General features: G+C 50.8%; 1 long non-coding RNA gene across 1 annotated transcript; it reads right to left on the bottom strand.

Moving 5' to 3' along the window:
* Positions 1-1,637: 1,637 nt before the first annotated feature.
* LOC142851036 (uncharacterized) lies at positions 1,638-7,571 on the bottom strand. Its single transcript, XR_012910732.1, has 3 exons — positions 7,478-7,571; positions 3,359-3,486; positions 1,638-2,172 (listed from the first exon to the last, which is right to left on the bottom strand). It is a non-coding gene; the product is annotated as an uncharacterized LOC142851036 (long non-coding RNA).
* Positions 7,572-17,297: the final 9,726 nt, after the last annotated feature.

Below are 17,297 nucleotides of genomic sequence, written 5' to 3'. Positions count from 1 at the left end.
ACAACCTGGCACGTCAGATCCAGTAACATATACAAAGGATTAGCTGTGGTGCAGGCACAGAGCCTTTACTAGGAGCAAAGAATATCCGGGTATTTGAAGTCAGCAAATTCCCCATATAAACAGACCAGATTCACCATATTAACAAACGAAAATTCCCACGGGATTATAGTCATCTATATCAGAAAAACACTTGAAAAAAAAAAACCAAAAATCTATTCAGCATAAAACTCTCAAGCAGCTGGGAGTTCAAAGGCATTTTCTCCATCTGATAAAAAAGGCATCTATGAAAAATATGCGGTGGACTTTGTAGCAAGTTCTGGGAGATTAAATGCTTCCCTCAGAGATAAGGAACAAGGCAGGAATGTGGTTCCCCGGCCCTGTCTGCCACCCTTCAAGGAAGGGTCTGGCCTGTGAGGCATGAGAAACAAGAAAGGCGACAGATTGCAGAGGAAGATGGAAGACAGGCTGCCTGCCTGCCCATGTGGAAATTCTGCAAGGGTCATCAAAAAAGCTGCGGGCAGAAATGAATTATGGGTAGTGTGCAAGGCCGACACTGAAGATGACAAACTCGGTCTAAAGAAACGATGGCACCATCAGAGCAGACAGGTTCCAAAGGACATGTTTCAGATAGCTAGCGTTAGACAAGGGCCTCACCTTGTTCACCAGTGGGCAGTGCAGAGTGCAGATCCAAACCTCACTGAGAGAGGGGCTGGTGGGATGGCTTAGCATGTCAAGACACTTGCCACTAGGCCTGTTGATCCGAGTTCAGACCCTGGTCTCCAGCAGGTTGTCCTCTCCACATAGACACCAACATTCTCTCTGTCTCTCTCTTTCCCTTCCTCCCTCCCTCTCTCTCTCTGTCTCAAACACATACAATAATTTAAATAAATCTTTCTGAGAGCACTGAAGTTTCATGGACAACAGGAGAAGGCAAGGGTGTGGTGGAAAGACTCGGACCCTGTATGTTGGATGGTCTTTTAGATGGCAGTGCGGCTCTGGCAAATGACTTTGCTGTGTCTCTACACACAGTACACACAGACTTCCCACATGTTTCAACAGCTGCACCTGAGCACGCCATCCGGAGAGGAAAGCATGTGTCCACGTAATATCTGGCTCACACATGGGCCAGAGAGATAGACTGGCAGGTGAAGAAGTTCGCCACCAACCTGAGAACATGAGCTCAATCCCTGGGACCCACAATGGGTTAAGGAGAGCATCCTCACGGGTTGACCTATGACCTCCACTCACACATCACAGTACACGCACGGCCTCCTCCCTAAGTAATAAATGTAAAAATTATTGTAAAAGTTTTGCACACATAGGTTCATAGCGGTCACGTTTACAGAAGACCCACAGTGGAAACAATCAATGCCCCTCCGTGTATATGTGGGTTAACTCATGGTGGTTTCTCCGTGTGATGGAATTGTATTTGGCTGTAAAAAGGTATGAGACCTGCATGAATCTAGGGTAAAAGAGACCAGTCACAAAAGACCACGTCCCAGGTGAGTCCGCGAGTATTCAATTTTTTAGAATTTCATTTTCCATTCCAACCACAGTTCTCCCTCCCACTCTTCCTCCCGCCTTCCCTTGTCTCCCTCCCCGGCCCACCTCCCACCCACTCCTCCCAATGGGTAAGGGCTCTGATGGGGAGTCAACAAAGTCTGGCACATTAAATTGGGGCAGGGACCCTCCCCTCTGCATTAAGGCTGAGCATGGCATCCCACCATAGGGAATGGGCTCCAGCAAGCTAGCTCATATTCCATGGATAGACCCTGGTCCTTACTCAATTTCTATCATGGTCAAAGGGAGAAAGAGAAAGGGGATTAGCAGCTGTGTAGCCTTGGGGTGATGGTAGGGAGGCAGAGTGGCTGCTGATGGCTGTGTTCCTTCAGGAATGGACTGTGGCGATGCTGCCCAGCTTTGCGACTGCGTCCAGATTCACTGACTGCGCCATGTGTGAACTGTGCCTCACAGAAGCTGTGAGTCAATCGGTCTGCGTTCTAGAAGTAGATGACTGCAAAGTTGAGCCATTGTTCTTTCTTTAGGCATGGTCTCCTGTGGCTCCCAGGCAGACTAGAACTCCTAGCCTTCCTTCCCCTGCCTCTCCAGTGCTGGGACTGCATGCACCACCACTCCACCTCCGTCTCTTACACAGCTGATCTCTCCAGCACCCTGTGAGAGAAAACAAGATCCTTTGACCTGTTAGACCCACACCCTGCTACCCCATTTTCATTCCTTTCTGTGCTATCTCCTGCCTGCTCCCCTGCTTCTTGTGAGAGGACCAGACAAACGAGTCAGTGCTGGACCACAGTCCCCAACACGGGCTCAGCCCTGCACCAGTGGAAGAATGTGCATGCCTCTCCCAATGTGGATCTCTCTTCCCTTCTCTTCTCTTCTCTTCTCTTCTCTTCTCTTCTCTTCTCTTCTCTTCTCTTCTCTTCTCTTTTTTTTTTTTTTTCGAGACAGGGTTTCTGTGTGGTTTTGGAGCCTGTCCTGGAACTAGCTCTTGTAGACCAGGCTGGTCTCGAACTCATGGAGATCCGCCTGCCTCTGCCTCCCAAGTGCTGGGATTAAAGGCGTGCGCCACCACCGCCCGGCTCTCTTCTCTTCTCTTCTCTTCTCTTCTCTTCTCTTCTCTTCTCTTCTCTTCTCTTCTCTTCTCTTCTCTTCTCTTCCCTTCCCTTCCCTTCCCTTCCCTTCCCTTCCCTTCCCTTCCCTTCCCCTCCCCTCCCCTCCCCTCCCCTCCCCTCCCCTCTCCTCTCCTCTTCTCTCTCCCTTCCCCTTTCCTCCCTTCCCTTCCCTTCCCTTCCCTTCCCTTCCCCTCCCCTCCCCTCCCCTCCCCTCCCCTCTCCTCTCCTCTTCTCTCTCCCTTCCCCTTTCCTCCCTTCCCTTCCTTTCCCTTCTCTTCTCCTTCCCTCCTCCCTCTTTCGGTCCCTCACTCTAAGCTGTCTTTCAAGAAGAAGTCATTGCAAAAGTCCCTCTTTTAAAAATCCCATCTTCAGGGCTGGTGAACTGACTCAGCGGGTAAAGGCACTGATGCTGGGCCCGACAAGCTGAGTTTGGTTCCCTGGACCCACACAGTGGAAGGTGAGAACTGACTTCTGCGAGTCATTCTCTGACCTCTCCATGTGCCAAGGCATGTGACTGTCCTTCCCCCACCCCATAATAACTATACTATATTATTTATATTATATATTATAACCCATAATAATGTGATAAAATGAATATTTTTAAATACCATTTAAAAATATACAAAGAATTAATAGTTTCCTGTAATTTTTTTAACAATATAAGAATTTGGTGGTACGGTTTCAGGGGAGCTGGCATGGCGGGACTCGGGGGTGAGCTGCAAGCCTACCTCTGATGGCTCTCAGGAGCACGTGGCTCTGAAGATGGCCTCACAGGTTCTGCTGTCACTGGATTGTCACTCTGCTGCAGTCACTGCCTCTGTGGTGCAAGCTCCCATCTTCCAGTTAACTCATGGCCCTAGAAGACACCAGTGTGACACACAAGGCCATGGGACCGTCTTTATGGCCTTTCTCCTTTCTTCCATTCCATAGGAACGCTGTTTCCTAGCAAGATGGAGGCAAAGTGTGCTGCCCACACCCCACAGAACCCGGCCTTGGCCCCCAAGAAGAGCTCACTTTCTCTTGTGAAGGCCATCTTGTATCCCTCCAAAGCAGTGGTCCTCCACCTTCCTAACGCTGTGACCCTTAATGCAGTTCCTCATGTTGGGGTGACCCCCAACCATAAATTACTTTCATTGCTCCTTCATAACTGTAATTTTGATACTCTTCTGGATTGCGATTATCTGTGTTTTCCAATGATTTGGGGCATTGTGACCCACATATTGAGAACCACAGCTCTAGAGGGTAGGTGCAGCTAGGTCCGAGTGCTTGGGGGAAGCAGATTACAACCCCACTGTGGGACACTGGGGGGTGAGAAGCCAGGGACAGGCAGGCACCTGAAGGCCAGGGCAGGAAAAGAGTCTAGTGACTTTCTTACATAGGAGGGCAGACCTGTGTGTGTAGAGCCCACCGGCAGGCCCCACTGTGAGCGGATTCCCACGGAAGAGCCATGAGGAGTGACCCTGACCCCGTGTACTTTTCCCACGCCAGAGGAGAGCCATTCCTGGCTCTGGAGGAGGGTGTTGGACCAGCATCTGCTGATGCTCATGCTTGACATGTGGTACAATCAGGACTCCCCAGGGAGCCAGCCTCCTCCAGCATGGTCAGCATGCCTGCTTGTGATCTGGCTGAGCCACTTCCAGGCCCTGAGCCTCGATTTCCTTCGACGGGAAGGGAAGGACCCAGGGGATGAGGCCAGCCTCAAAGCTGTCCTGAGAGCTGGGCACACACAGCTGATAAGGGACTATCGTCTCAACCCTCACCTCTTTCCCTACCCTGTAGCCTGAAAGCCTGTGTTGGGAGCGGCCTCCTGCAGGATGTGTCAGCGAGATTTGATAAGGGTAGTTACGTCCAGGCCTCCCTGGTCTCACATAGCCGCAAACCAGAAACCTGGTGTCACTCACTCATTACTGACGTGTGTGCCTGTTTGTACGTGCGTGTTTGTGAGTTAGCACTGAGGCCTCAGGGAATGGGATGACTTACCAGAGAGGCAAAGGTAAAGTCAAATGACGAAAGTCACAGCGTTACCTTCCGGCTGACCTCCCCTCCCTGGGAGATGGTCTTCCTGAAGCCAACAACGAAAATCTGCTGTGCTCTGAGCGACCACCCAGCCTTTCTTGCCGTGTGGCCCCCTTGTCTCTGCCAATTGCTGTGATAGCCTCCTTCAACAGAAAACACGTTAATGGCCCCCTGACACAAAGCCTCCAACCTCCACACTCACAATGTTGGAAGCTGGGCAAGTCAGTGAAGGCGTCAGGAACACATAGGTGTACTGTCCTTAGTCCCTGGTACCAGCTGAGTATAGACCCCCCATACCCCTTATCAGGCCAGTAGGCCCCATGGCTTTCCACCCCTAACAGCAAGGCCACACCCACCTCTCCCTGAAACCATACTGCTCACCTCAAAAGCGTTATAATGGTAGCAACGAGTCATCTATCCTGTGTGTGAGTATACCCCAACATGGCGTCAGATCAGTCCTCACAGCAAGGACAGCAATGTCCACCTCTGACTTGTCTTTGTGTCACATGGAGACCACATCATCTGACACGTGAGCACACACACAGGACTATGTGCGGAGAACTGTGGGCCTACGTCATGAGCACAGCCTGGCAATGTTCTGGAGAAGAAATGGAGGGGACGTTGACTCGTGCCCACAGTTTATACCCCTCTTATCTGAGAGAGGAGACCACGGAGTGCCATAGTGGCCACCTTTATCCCATTTGAGTGGATTAGATTGTCCCCAACAGCTGGCCCACAGGCAGGGGGTACTCTAGAAGAAGCATAATATGTCTCTACAATCCACTCTCCTTTACTATGAGAAATCCTACCACAACCCCAGATGCACAGGATACAGAGAGGTGTGTATTCATATCCCACCCCTGACAAGCTCACCTTCGACCTGCTGTCGGGAAAAAATAGGTATGCATATCAAACATTCGCCGATAATTAATGTAACATTAAAATTTACACAAATAAAATTATTTTAAAACAATTCTTCTGTGTACATATAATTTTACCACTTATTAAGGATGAGAAAATTGCTAGGGTGAAGAGAAGGAACTTGCTGTAAGAAAGCCTGGAGCCCTGAGTTGTCCCAGGACTCACAGGAAGGCAGGAGGGAACCAACTGTGCTAAGACGTCTTTTGACTTCCACGTGTGTCATGTGTCACACCACACATACACACCACATACCCGCACATGAGACACACCACACCCTCCACACGCACCCTACCCACCCCTGAAACCATGCAAACACACCACACACGTGTACATTAAAAGAAAAGAACATGTGCCGGCCTCACCAGAAACACCATGGATTCATGACACACTTGATTTTGATTGAACGCTTTGTCCTTGTGAGTCCCGAACCTGTTCTGCTCTCACACTTTCCCCCTACCCCACACCCCACAGGTGCGAAGCTGAGCACCTGTGTTTATGGGGCAGAATGTCTAGGCCCACATGCAGAGTGAGGCCTGGAGTGCTGGCCCACACCCTTACACCAGCCCTCAGGAGGCAGACATGAATCGATCTCCGTGAATTAGAGCTGGTCTGTTCTACATAGACAGTTTCAGCGAAGGCTCAAACAAACAAACCAACAAAACCAAAGCAACACCTTGGATGAAGCAAAAGCCCTCTCAGGTAAAGCACAGAAGCTGAGGTAGGGAGGGTGGAGTGTCACAGAGATGAAGACCCTGTCCTTAAACTCCACTCAGAGCCAGAGGACTTCACTGTGCGGGCCTGAGCCTTGTTCAGCAGGCTTTGTCTGTAAAGGGCTCAACAACAAGCATTTAAAAACTTTTTTGTGTATGTACACACATGTGCACAGGTGTTCCTGGTGTCTGGAGGAGCCAGAAGGGAGTGCTGGATCTCCTGGAGTTGGATCTCATGTAAGGGTTAGATGTGAGCCATCCAACATAGGTGCTGGGAACCAAGCTCAGCAGCAAGTACACTCAATCACTGAGCCAAGTGATCAAATGACAGGTTGGGGTGTGTGGGGAGGGGGAGGGTGAATGCCGTCCCTATGCAAAGTCAATACCTCTTTACAGAGTCCAGGTGAGGGATTTCCACTCTTTCCTTGGTCTGGTTTGTCTGGTGAATTCTTGGGCCTGGATTCCCTGGTATGATTAGAATCTACCCATGTGCCCCCATGTTTTCACTAACTCTGATAAAACTAGGGTGTACCCTTTCCACTTCCAGAGTAAGTTATTTATCAATGTGGTGCTGGACGGATGGTGCTGCTCATGTGTCCACCAGGCAGTCATCCTTCATTCTCAGAATAAAGTCAAAGACTACTCGTAAAATGGAGTCTTTCTGGACAACACACAACCCGAAAAACTACAGTTTTATGCAATATGGAGTCATTTATGTTGGGACACAGCTTGATCTCAACAATTCCCTGTTGGAAACACTGTCCTTGGTGCTACCTGTAGGCACGACACAGGCCAAGGGGGCCTAACAGCCCCGCACCCCACCAGCAGAGATTCAAGACCAGGTCTAGTTACCCCCTTCCCCCAGTCCCACGGCCACCCAGACCCTGAGAACAAGGCCATGGTTAATCCACCTCCCAGCAGATCCTCTGTCCAGCCAAGGTGGGTGGGAAACCAGAGCTGCTTCCTCAGCCAGAGAACATTCTATACCATTCTTGCTCATGCTGTTTAATTACCCGATGTTTTCCTTTGGGGAAGACCTGAAATTGCAGAGATCTTGGGGATTTTGGAGGAATGCAAGACCTAATTTTACCTAATTAGGAACCGTCTGGGCGGTGACGGTGATGCGTCCCAGAGTTGGGCCATGCAGACCCTGGGCCTCCTGGGCGGCAGGGGCCTGGGGGCACTGACGCACATGTTTACCTGAGGTCCTGGGCTGCAATCTGGTTCGCATTGGGAAATCAGACTGTTTACAGGAGGCCGCAGCTGTCTCTCTGTCTCTTTGCCTTTCATTTTTCTGTGACGTTCTGCAGGTCTCCCTGGGCCCCCTTGGGAGGATCAGCAGCATCCTGCAAGACCAACCATCCCTTGTTGTACCCACTGCTCTCACCACGGCAGGGGGATTGCTATTGTGGAGACTGTGGGCACATTTTGTCCAGGGATTTCCAGAAGAGTGTCTAACCTTCCAACCAATGTCAGTTAGCACTCTGCACCCATGCAACATCTGACTGCAGCAGTTGCTTCACTCTGCACCCATGCAGCAGCTGACTGCAGCAGTTGGTCCACTCTACACTCATGCAGGGACCACTCATGCAGATACTGTCTGTAGCTGTGCCCTAGTAAAGCAATGCCCCAGGGATGATGGCACAGAAATGCCTGATGCTTACTGCTCTCTTTCCTTCCTTTCCCTTCCCCTCCCCTCCCTTCTCCTTCCCTGCTCCCCTGCATCCCCCTCCCCATTTCCTCCTCTTTGTCCCTTTCCATTGTGGTTAGGTGCAGTTCGTACCTTTAGTCACAGCTCCATGACTTCCTGGGTAGAGCATTTAGCTCCTTAATAACTTCTGAGAGCTCTGGGTGTCCGTGAGACCGGCTTTGACCTCCTGGGACATATTTGTCACTGTTGGCATTCGCTAGTCCTCATCTTAAACACTTTTATTTGTTCTGTTGACCACAAAAAGACAGGCGCTCGGCAGCTCAAGCAAGCTGTCCCCTGTGTAAGGAAGGCAATGGCAGATCGCTGCCTTCTAACTTGACGTCTGGTGGCAGCAGGACAATAAACATTGCTAATCACTCCTGATAGTGATGAGACAAGGTTTTGACCCCAACACAAGGTAACCACCACTGTCACAGGGGGGACCCCAAGAAACTCATGCTTCACTCCCCAGAGTCCTGCATTCCGCCCACACCCTGAGGATTGGCAAACTAAGCCATGAGTGGAAGGGACAGATGCTCTGGGCTCAGGATACTGCCTGCACCAAGATGGCGGTTCCCGAGCAGAGGGTGGCTTCCATGTTGTGAGGTGGGAGCTACGGGTTTTATAGAGAGGACAACACAGCCAGGTTCTCTCTGTCTCCCGGAACTCCGGCCTTGCCGGAGGAGACACCATGAGCCTTTAAATCCTGCACAGCTCAGACACTTGGGGCATAAGGCCTAGTGTCTTCTCATGGTGTTAGTGTGTATCCTGGGCTCACAATATCACACAGTGCAATAAAGACTGTCGCCGGTCAGCTCTGCATGTTCCTGCCTGGGGCCAGGCCCCTCAGCCTCACTGTCCTCTGGTGATGAATGTCACTTCTGTGAGGAAGTGACAGACCGCAGAGTGCATGCCTGTGCCTGCCTCAGCTTCTGGGCTGCGAGGGACACTTTGTTGCTGGCTGCCATGACACATGCTTCGTGACAGCAAAACCGCTCCACGTCATGTCCTCTGTGCTCACTGTCTCAATGTCCCATTCCCCTGCCGTGGAACCCAAGGTCACAGGGAACTGGAACTGAGCCCAACACCCTTGGCTGTACCTCTGTCTCCCTGCATAATGGTCCCCACATTACCTTCCCCCCAGTTTCATTCTGCGTGGCCACAACTCTAGCCTTTGTCACCATCCTGTGTACAAGCAGTCTTCCTGTCTTTTGTGGTTGGTTTCTTCCATAGCCCTCCCCTCCACGACAACCCTGCAGCAGAGCATGGCAGGGCCTCAGCCCCACCACCCAACACCCCTTGCCGACTATGGGGACTTCCTGCCATCCCTGGGCTCAGGGCATGACTCAAGTCCCTGAGAAGCCCGGCACTGAGGGGCCTCACTGCAGCACGGACTTCCCACAGGACATGGAAGATGTGCTTTGTGTGCCCGGGCAGAATGGCCCACAAGTTGATTATAAAATCTGCTGGCTCAATCAGTTTTTCAGTTTATTGCCCAAGGCTGCAAACCTTTTTGTGTTTAATTGATTTCTGCCGCCTCCACCCTCGGCTATGTTGTTGTCAAGGCTCTGTGTATTTATGCTGTCAAAGCTGCCACCCCACACATCAGCACTGTCTCCCAGGGATGGAAAACCTTGTCCTGCCGGGGCCAGTGTGCTCCACCTTGAAGGCAGCTTGCTTTTGTCTCTGGCTGGGGGTGGGCCTGTCAGACACTAGACCCCGGCCCTCACTCTCTCTGCTTTCAGCGTCTCAATTTTCCTTCCTTCTCATCTTTACCAAGGCCCTTCTTCTCTTAACACGTAATTAGGTTACAAGCTTGGCTCCTACTTTCTCTACAAATTCTCTTAAGCCAAGTGCCCAGGATAGGCATACCACGCTGCTTCCTGGCACTCTTATTGCCTCTGTTTGATGCACAGCTCTAATTATGGGATGGATATTTGATCACAGAGCTCAGGCGCCAATATTCTGATTAATAAGCTCACAGCAAGGACCGAGAAGATGGCTCAGTTGACAAAATGCTTACCTTGCAAGTAGAAAGCGGGAGAACTGAATTTGGAACCTGTGTAGTGATTCAGGAGCAGGGGTACACATTTGTTATTCCGGTGTGGGTCAGATGGGATGCAGAGGCAGGGGGCTTCTTGACAGATGGCTGGCCAGTTAGCCCAGCCTATGGGATGAGGTTCCAGGTGGATGAGAGACCCTGTCTCAAACAAAGGTTGGAGGTGTCAGGGGACTGACACCTGGGGTTGTCCTCTTACACACGCACACACACACACACACACACACACACAGAATGAAAGTTCCCTCTGAATCCTTCTCACCCTGATCTTTGCACCAGCCAGTCTGTGCCCCAGTGCCCACAAAGAGACAGAAGACATCAGATCCCCTGGAAATGGAGTTACAGGTAGCTGTGAGCCACTATGTGGGTACAAACCTTGGACCTCTGCAAGAGCAGTCAGTGCTCTTAACTTATGAGGCGTCTCTCTGGACCAATGTTTCCTTTTTTGCCCACACAGTCGGGACACAGTAAGGTCAATGTATGTAGCCAGTACCACAACTTTCTTCAGATTTCGTTGTGAGTCCAGGTTGCTTGATACAGCTTGATGTTGTGCTGTTGCGGAGACACAGGTACTTCTGCATGCGCCCTCTTTGTGACCATCTCTGTGCTGACAAGTGATTGTTAGAACTGAGACCAAGCTGTGATACGGGACCCAAGGGCTATTCACACTCCAAGTTTAAAAGACGAAGATAAAGAGCCTAGCAGAGGCGTGAGCAAGTTCGGTGCTCAGAGTCCTAGGCTCACTAGGAAGAGGTCCCACTGCTGGCACTCACGGGAACCTATGCTGTGGAAGGGCCAGAGAAGACGGGCTGCCAGCTGTCCAGAAGAGCTGGGGTGGGGTGCCTGCCACCAGTCAAGGGTGATAGGTGGTCACGTGACTTAGTCTAAGCGCCTCTTTTTAACACCAAAGATTCAATAAGCTCCCTCACCTGGACAAATCAGGTGTGCTGACACCCACACTGCAGTGACCCAGCAAAGCAAGCCCGACACCGGCCACACGCTCTTCCCTCCCCAGGTATCCGGAGTGTTTCCTGTGCAGCTTGTATGGTCCTCTCCCACTGTGTGCTGAGACTCACAGCCGCTCACAGTGCTGACAGAGGCTCCTGGCTGCCCTCTTCAGTGACAACAGTTTGAGCTTTGAATCTGAACCTGAGGGGGCTCTCACGCTAACTCTGAGAAAGTTCTGACTGTTTTCATGTTCGAGCATTTCCTTTCTGCTTTTGAGGTCGCATCCTTTCACAGGCGGCTGCTGTGCTTTACGGGGGCACCTGTCTTGGGCACGGTTACAGAATCCTTGCAGTTTAGGCAGAAGTCATCTTTCACGGCTGCTCCTTTGAGGGGAGGCCCTAGCCTGGGTGACATTTGCAGGCCAATAAGCCAGGTCTTTCCTGCCTCTCGCAGTGGAGGTCAGGTAAGCTGGGGTCTGGGAGTCATAGCGACAGTAGAGTCTAGTTTACAGGAGACACCTTCTGCCCACTGCCACTCTTGCTCACATCTCTTGCCCCTGTCTGAGTGTACCTAAGTTGAGTGATGAGCATGCTAGCCCCCAAATTTCTGTCAAGAGAGTTAGCAGTGACCTACGCCTCTCTAACTAGGCCATCGTGTGTATCTCCAGGTGCAAAGCCATACCGTGACGTCAGGCAGGATGAGCAGAGTCTTGTGATAAGGTAGGCCTTAGGGGAAGACTTCCCACGTCCAATAGGAATGCCTGTCCTTATGTCATGAAAAAGGCCCCAGGCCCGGAGCTGCGTTCCAGCACGTAGCAAAGAGGATGTGAGCCTGGGCCCGAGGCTTTGTGACTTCTGACTTCCATACCTGGGACCAAAGACAAAGGCAGAAACTAAGCAGAGTCATCAACATCTGGCTATGGAGAGGCAAGCCCACCCCAAGGTCCAAGGGCCCCTTCATGTCCTACCTGAAGTGTGGGTGCTGAGCGTCAGTCCAACTGGGGTCTACTGAGGCCAGATTCAGGACTTTGGGTATGAATGTGGTGTGCTGCTTAGGTAGAAAGGGGCAGCTCTGGGACACAGGGACCCCCCTCCCACCCTGATTACAGAGTTTCAGCTGGAGACAAAGGAAGCCCTGGGGGCAGGCTGGGGCTACTGAGACGGCTGTCACATCCTGTTCACTAATGGAAGAGTTGAGCCTTCACCTCTCAGAAAGAACTGACCACCGTGGTAGCATGTAGCCAGTCACCCATAGCTCTGCCAGTACAGCTTCTCAATGCTGGTCCAGCTCAGGGTCCCTCACACGGGCACTTAGTTCAGTGTGGTAGCTGCTGGGTGAGGGGCTCTTTGTCCCAGCCAGCCAGGGTTTGTTCATTTTTCTCAATCAACACTGACACCTGGTGGTGCCTCATGCAACTGCAGCCAGCCAGTCTAGTTTCAAGCCTGAGACTTTGGGTCCTTCAGGAGCCCAAAGCCCTCGTACAAGGCATTTTGTTTGTTTAGTGTTGTTTACTTCACTGAGACAAATAAAGACATCTGTGCTTCTGACTGCTGCAATCAGGTGTTGAAGTTGGGGCTGGAGAGAGCTCACCGCTTAAGAGCAGTTGCTTCTCTTGCAGAGGGCATGAGTTCAATTCACAGCACCTACATGGTAGCTCACAGCCACACCTGCAGCCTCACTTCCAGGGGATCTGATGTCCTTTTCTGACTTCCTCAGGCAGCAGCTCCACTCTGGCAGAGGAGGCAGGAGGGTCAGGAGTTCTCGATCATTTTCAGCTACATGATGAGTTTGAGGCCAGCCTGGTCTCCCTGAGCCTCTGTCTGAAAGTCGTATGTGTTCAAATCGTTCTATCTGTACATAAAACATTCAAAGTCAGAAACACACAAGTAGCTGGGCAGTGGTGGTGCACACCTTTAATCCCAGCACTCAGGAGGCAGAGGCAGATGGGCCTCTGAGTTTGAGGCCAGCCTGGTCTACAGAGCGAGTTCCAGGGTGGTCAGGGCTACACAGAGAAATCCTGTATCCAAAAAAAAAAAAAAAAAGAAACAGAAAGAAACACATAAGTAAAATGCTCCGTGCCAAGCGCCTGCTCAGCAGACCACAATGGAGACGGAAATCGGAAGCCATCTTAGGTGGAAGTCATTTTTACATTTTCCCTTAACTTTTTAATTTCTCACCTGTATATCATTTGTAAATTAGTCAGTGGTTTCTAACACTGGGCGAGGCTACACTAAGGTCCTGAAGAAGATGGCTCCTCAGCCACGCCTTCCTCTTCTCCAGGCCCTGAGGCGGCAGGGTTTCTCAGCAGTCCATCTTTCCTGGTGCTGCTATGATCTCTGTTGAAGATGGTCACACAGGTGTGGGCAACCTTTACACACATAGCATCGTACCATACCATCCTTTACACACATATCACACATGCATTCATACACACACACAGTCCCACTCACACACCACACACACATACACCACACAGACACACACATCACACACTCCACACACATCCACACACACTCCACACACATCCACACACACCCCCACCCCCCACATCCCACACCCCCACACCCCCCCACACTCCGCATACCCACACACACCTCACACACACCCCACACACCCACACACACCTCCCACACACCCCACAATACCCCCACACCTCCCACACCCCACATATCCCCACACACCTCCCCACCCCACACATACCCCCACACACCCCACACACCCTCCACACCCCCACACCCCACATCCCCCCCACACCCCCCACAGGTGTCATTCCTCGGGTGCCACCCAACGTGTTTTTCTGACAGGATTTCTCACTAAAAGTGGTAATCACCAATTAGTCTGGACCGGCTGGAGCCGCAGAGATCGCCTGTCTCCTCAGTGCTTGCAGACACGTGCAGCAGCAACACCCAGCTTTTGACATGGGTGCTGGGGATTGAACTCGGGTCCTCATGCTTAGAGGCCAAGCACTTTACTGACTGAGCCACCTCCATGATTTTTGGTTTGTTTGTTTGACTAGTATACGTTTGTTGTACAAAGCAATGTGGTTCATATGACATTTTAATAAAGTATATCAGCCACTTTGACTATTGTTGGCCCCTTTTACCCTCCCCCCTCCCCGACTCCCCTCACTTTCACACCTGCCAGGTCCCATTCATGTCCTCAAACAGTGGGACTCCAGCCAACCGGGCAGCCAGGCCTTGCCCCTCAGTCTAGGGACACAGCTGCAGCTCAGGCAGGGGCTGCATTCTCTAGTGCATGCTGGGAGCCATTCTCTGCATTGTTTGCTACTGGAAAATTCAACTTCTGTGTCTTCCCAGGGGCGGGGGCTAGCTCTCCAGCTGAAAGACGGCTGGCCGCAAGGCTGTAGTTTAAACACCCAGACTGCTGATGCCAGAGCTCTCCCGAACCTGACAGTCTCGTACTGAAGCCCTGGCACCATTGAACCCGGATTTGATGGGCAGATGTGTCCAGATTGCCAAAGCCAACAGAATCTCTGGGACACTGCGTTGAGATCTGGCTGTTCCCTGATTTAAGTGACTCTATGTCGTGTAAACAGTGGCTTCCGGACTATGCCTTGCCCATTTCACAAAGTGGCATTTGGCTCCATTTTGAGCGCAAATATAGTCAGGATGACTCTGCACTTCCTGTACAAGCAGACACCAGCACCTGTCCAGCACCAGCTGTGAAGCACAGGCTGTACAGGCAGACACCAGCACCTGTCCAGCACCAGCTGTGAAGCACAGGCTGACGGCCCTAGTTCTAAAAGTCAAAAGGTGTCATGCTACAAGCTTAGCAGACTGGGGCCGTGTGAGCACAGAGACATAGCAGAAATCTTTTCAGGAAAGCTGGGGTCAAGGACTTGTTGAACATACCAGACCAATGACAGGATGCAAAACTCTTATCTGGAATCCATAAGTAGGAAGATACCCAATAAATACTTTGATGGCAATGGCTCCACCCACCTGTAATCTGACCATTCTGCATCAAGGAACCCAAAGAGAACTCCCAACTGTCCCAGGAGCTTCAGCTGAGCTTACTCCCACTGCTGACACAGTCTACATAATAGCCATCCATCCATCCATCCATCCATCCATCCATCTATCCATCTACCCATCTACCCATCCATCTATCTATCCATCTACCCACTCATCCATCTATCCCCTAACCCATCCATCTGTCCGTCCGTCCGTCCGTCTGTCTGTCCATCCATCCAGACCAGGTTTTCCAGCTAATCTCTGCATCTTCACTCATCTCTGAGGCTTGGTGTGTCCTCTCCAGCAGGATACCTTATCTGACTACCTCCATCCCCCACTTCCCATCTCTATCAGTTCTCTGCTTCTGCCTTCAGTTAGGCGTCTCTGAACTTCTTGAGTTCTTCAGTGGTCTCTTTAGCTCCTTATTGCCAGTCTGTAGTAGTCTGAATATATTAAGTGATCAATTACTGTGTGTCGTATAATGTATGATCTGAGAGTTGATACTGGTATTAAACATGGTATTTGCAGGTATGTGTGTAAGCCTTGGTCCTTCATGTAGATGGGATAGTATGTGTGTGGATGCCAATCCTCCTGTCTTTGTTTTTTATTTTGTTTTGTTTTGTAATGCTATTTTTGAGGCAGAGTCTTGCCGTGTCTTAGTACTTAAGATAGCAATAGCTTTGCCAACAGAAAGGTATTATGGGAAATCGAAACCGCTTGGCAAATTACAGCCAATGAAACCAATGTACCTTGTGTCCGTACTGTATTTAACCCACAGCAACACTATGGAAACATACACGTGTCTATCTCTGTTTCTGACATTCTCACAACACACACCTCTGGGTTGCTCATAAGCCACCGCCAAGGGACAGCTTCCCACTGCCAAAGGACAGTCCTGGTTTTGTGTGGGACCAGCAGGACTCTGCCATGTTTTCCTCCCCTCTCCTTTTTCTTGTTGAATCATAAGAATGTGTGTGTGTACCACTTAAAACCTACCCCCACTGTGTGTCAGGGGTTCAGAGAAAAGCTGGGGCTTTGCTTCCACCTGGCTCTCACCGCCCACCCACCAACCGCCCACCCCTCGCTGCAGGCCCCTTTTGCAATGGCCACAAAAGGAAGCTGCTTGTTGCCTGTTAAGAAGGAGGAGGAAGAGAAGGGGGAGGAGGAGAAGCAGAAGGGTAAGAAAGGAAAAATAGCCGGAAAAAAAACCAGATTCTATGTTATTCCCATTTAAAAAAAACACTATTTTCCCAAGAGAAAAGCCCTTGTCCATGTTCACTAGCAGAGCCTATTTTTACCAAGATGCCTGAGACATAGTTCCCACGAGGAGTGAAAATCCGTAGACAATAACTAGAAATACTGTCTTCCCTCAGCATCCTCAGGGAACTGATCCCTGGAACTTCAGAGCATTGAATGTTCTGTTCCTTACTTAGGCTGAGGAAATGGTACACGTATGAATTTTTTTCTATCTTATTATTCTACTCTACTTTAGAAGTGGGGTCTTAGCTGCAGCACTCGGGAGAGTGGCCCCTGTGCCCCCGTCAGAGCAACTATTGTCCCTGATGGTGGAGGTGTGGGAGAGCCAGGAAAATTGGGCCCTTTCTCCTTGCTTGTGCTACAAGAGGCGAACTAACCAGGGCAATGCGCCCCCTGGTGGTGAGTACAGGGAAAGCGGGCAGACTGACCGAACCACTTCAAAATCCACCCCATCTGTGATCTACTGATGCATGTGAAGGGACTAGTCCTAAAGACCCAAAGCGGCAGGATCTCCACGACTCAGGGCAACAACAAGAAATCCAAGAGGAGTTCCAGTGAGGACCCAGCATCGATAGTGTTGCAGAAGCCGGAAGCCTCAAACCAGACCCTTTACAACAAACACTTGCAAGTAAAGATGTTTGGCTAGAAGGATTTACTGCCCGGCTCACTGTGTCACACTACACCTTCCATGACAAGACTGATTTTTCTTTCTTTTTATGTCTTAAATTTTATTTTTATTTTATTGGGGGGAGGGGTTGCCAGGGCCGAGGGCAGATATGAAGGGACGGGGAAATGAATGGTACGGGGATGCATGGTGTGAAAGACACAAAGAATAAATAAAATAAAAGGAAAAAAAGAAGTGGGGTGTTGTTTTGGCTCACCACCACCCCATGTTGGGATTATGGGGTATGGATGCACTCTCACACCCACGGACTCTGTGAACTTTAACCCCCCTCCGATCTTCCTGAAAGTCTAGCGGTGCCAGCGCCATTGATTAGCTGCTATTCTGTGTTGCTGGAGTGCACTTCAAGTCCAAGCCATGGACGCACAAGGGGAACATTCGGAAGACACTTGGACTGGGGACCTGTTCTG

Source organism: Microtus pennsylvanicus, chromosome 5, assembly GCF_037038515.1.
Source record: "Microtus pennsylvanicus isolate mMicPen1 chromosome 5, mMicPen1.hap1, whole genome shotgun sequence".
Lineage (NCBI taxonomy): Eukaryota > Metazoa > Chordata > Mammalia > Rodentia > Cricetidae > Microtus > Microtus pennsylvanicus.
The sequence above is the reverse complement of the archived record's forward strand: the minus strand, read 5'-3'. Positions and strand labels throughout refer to the sequence as shown.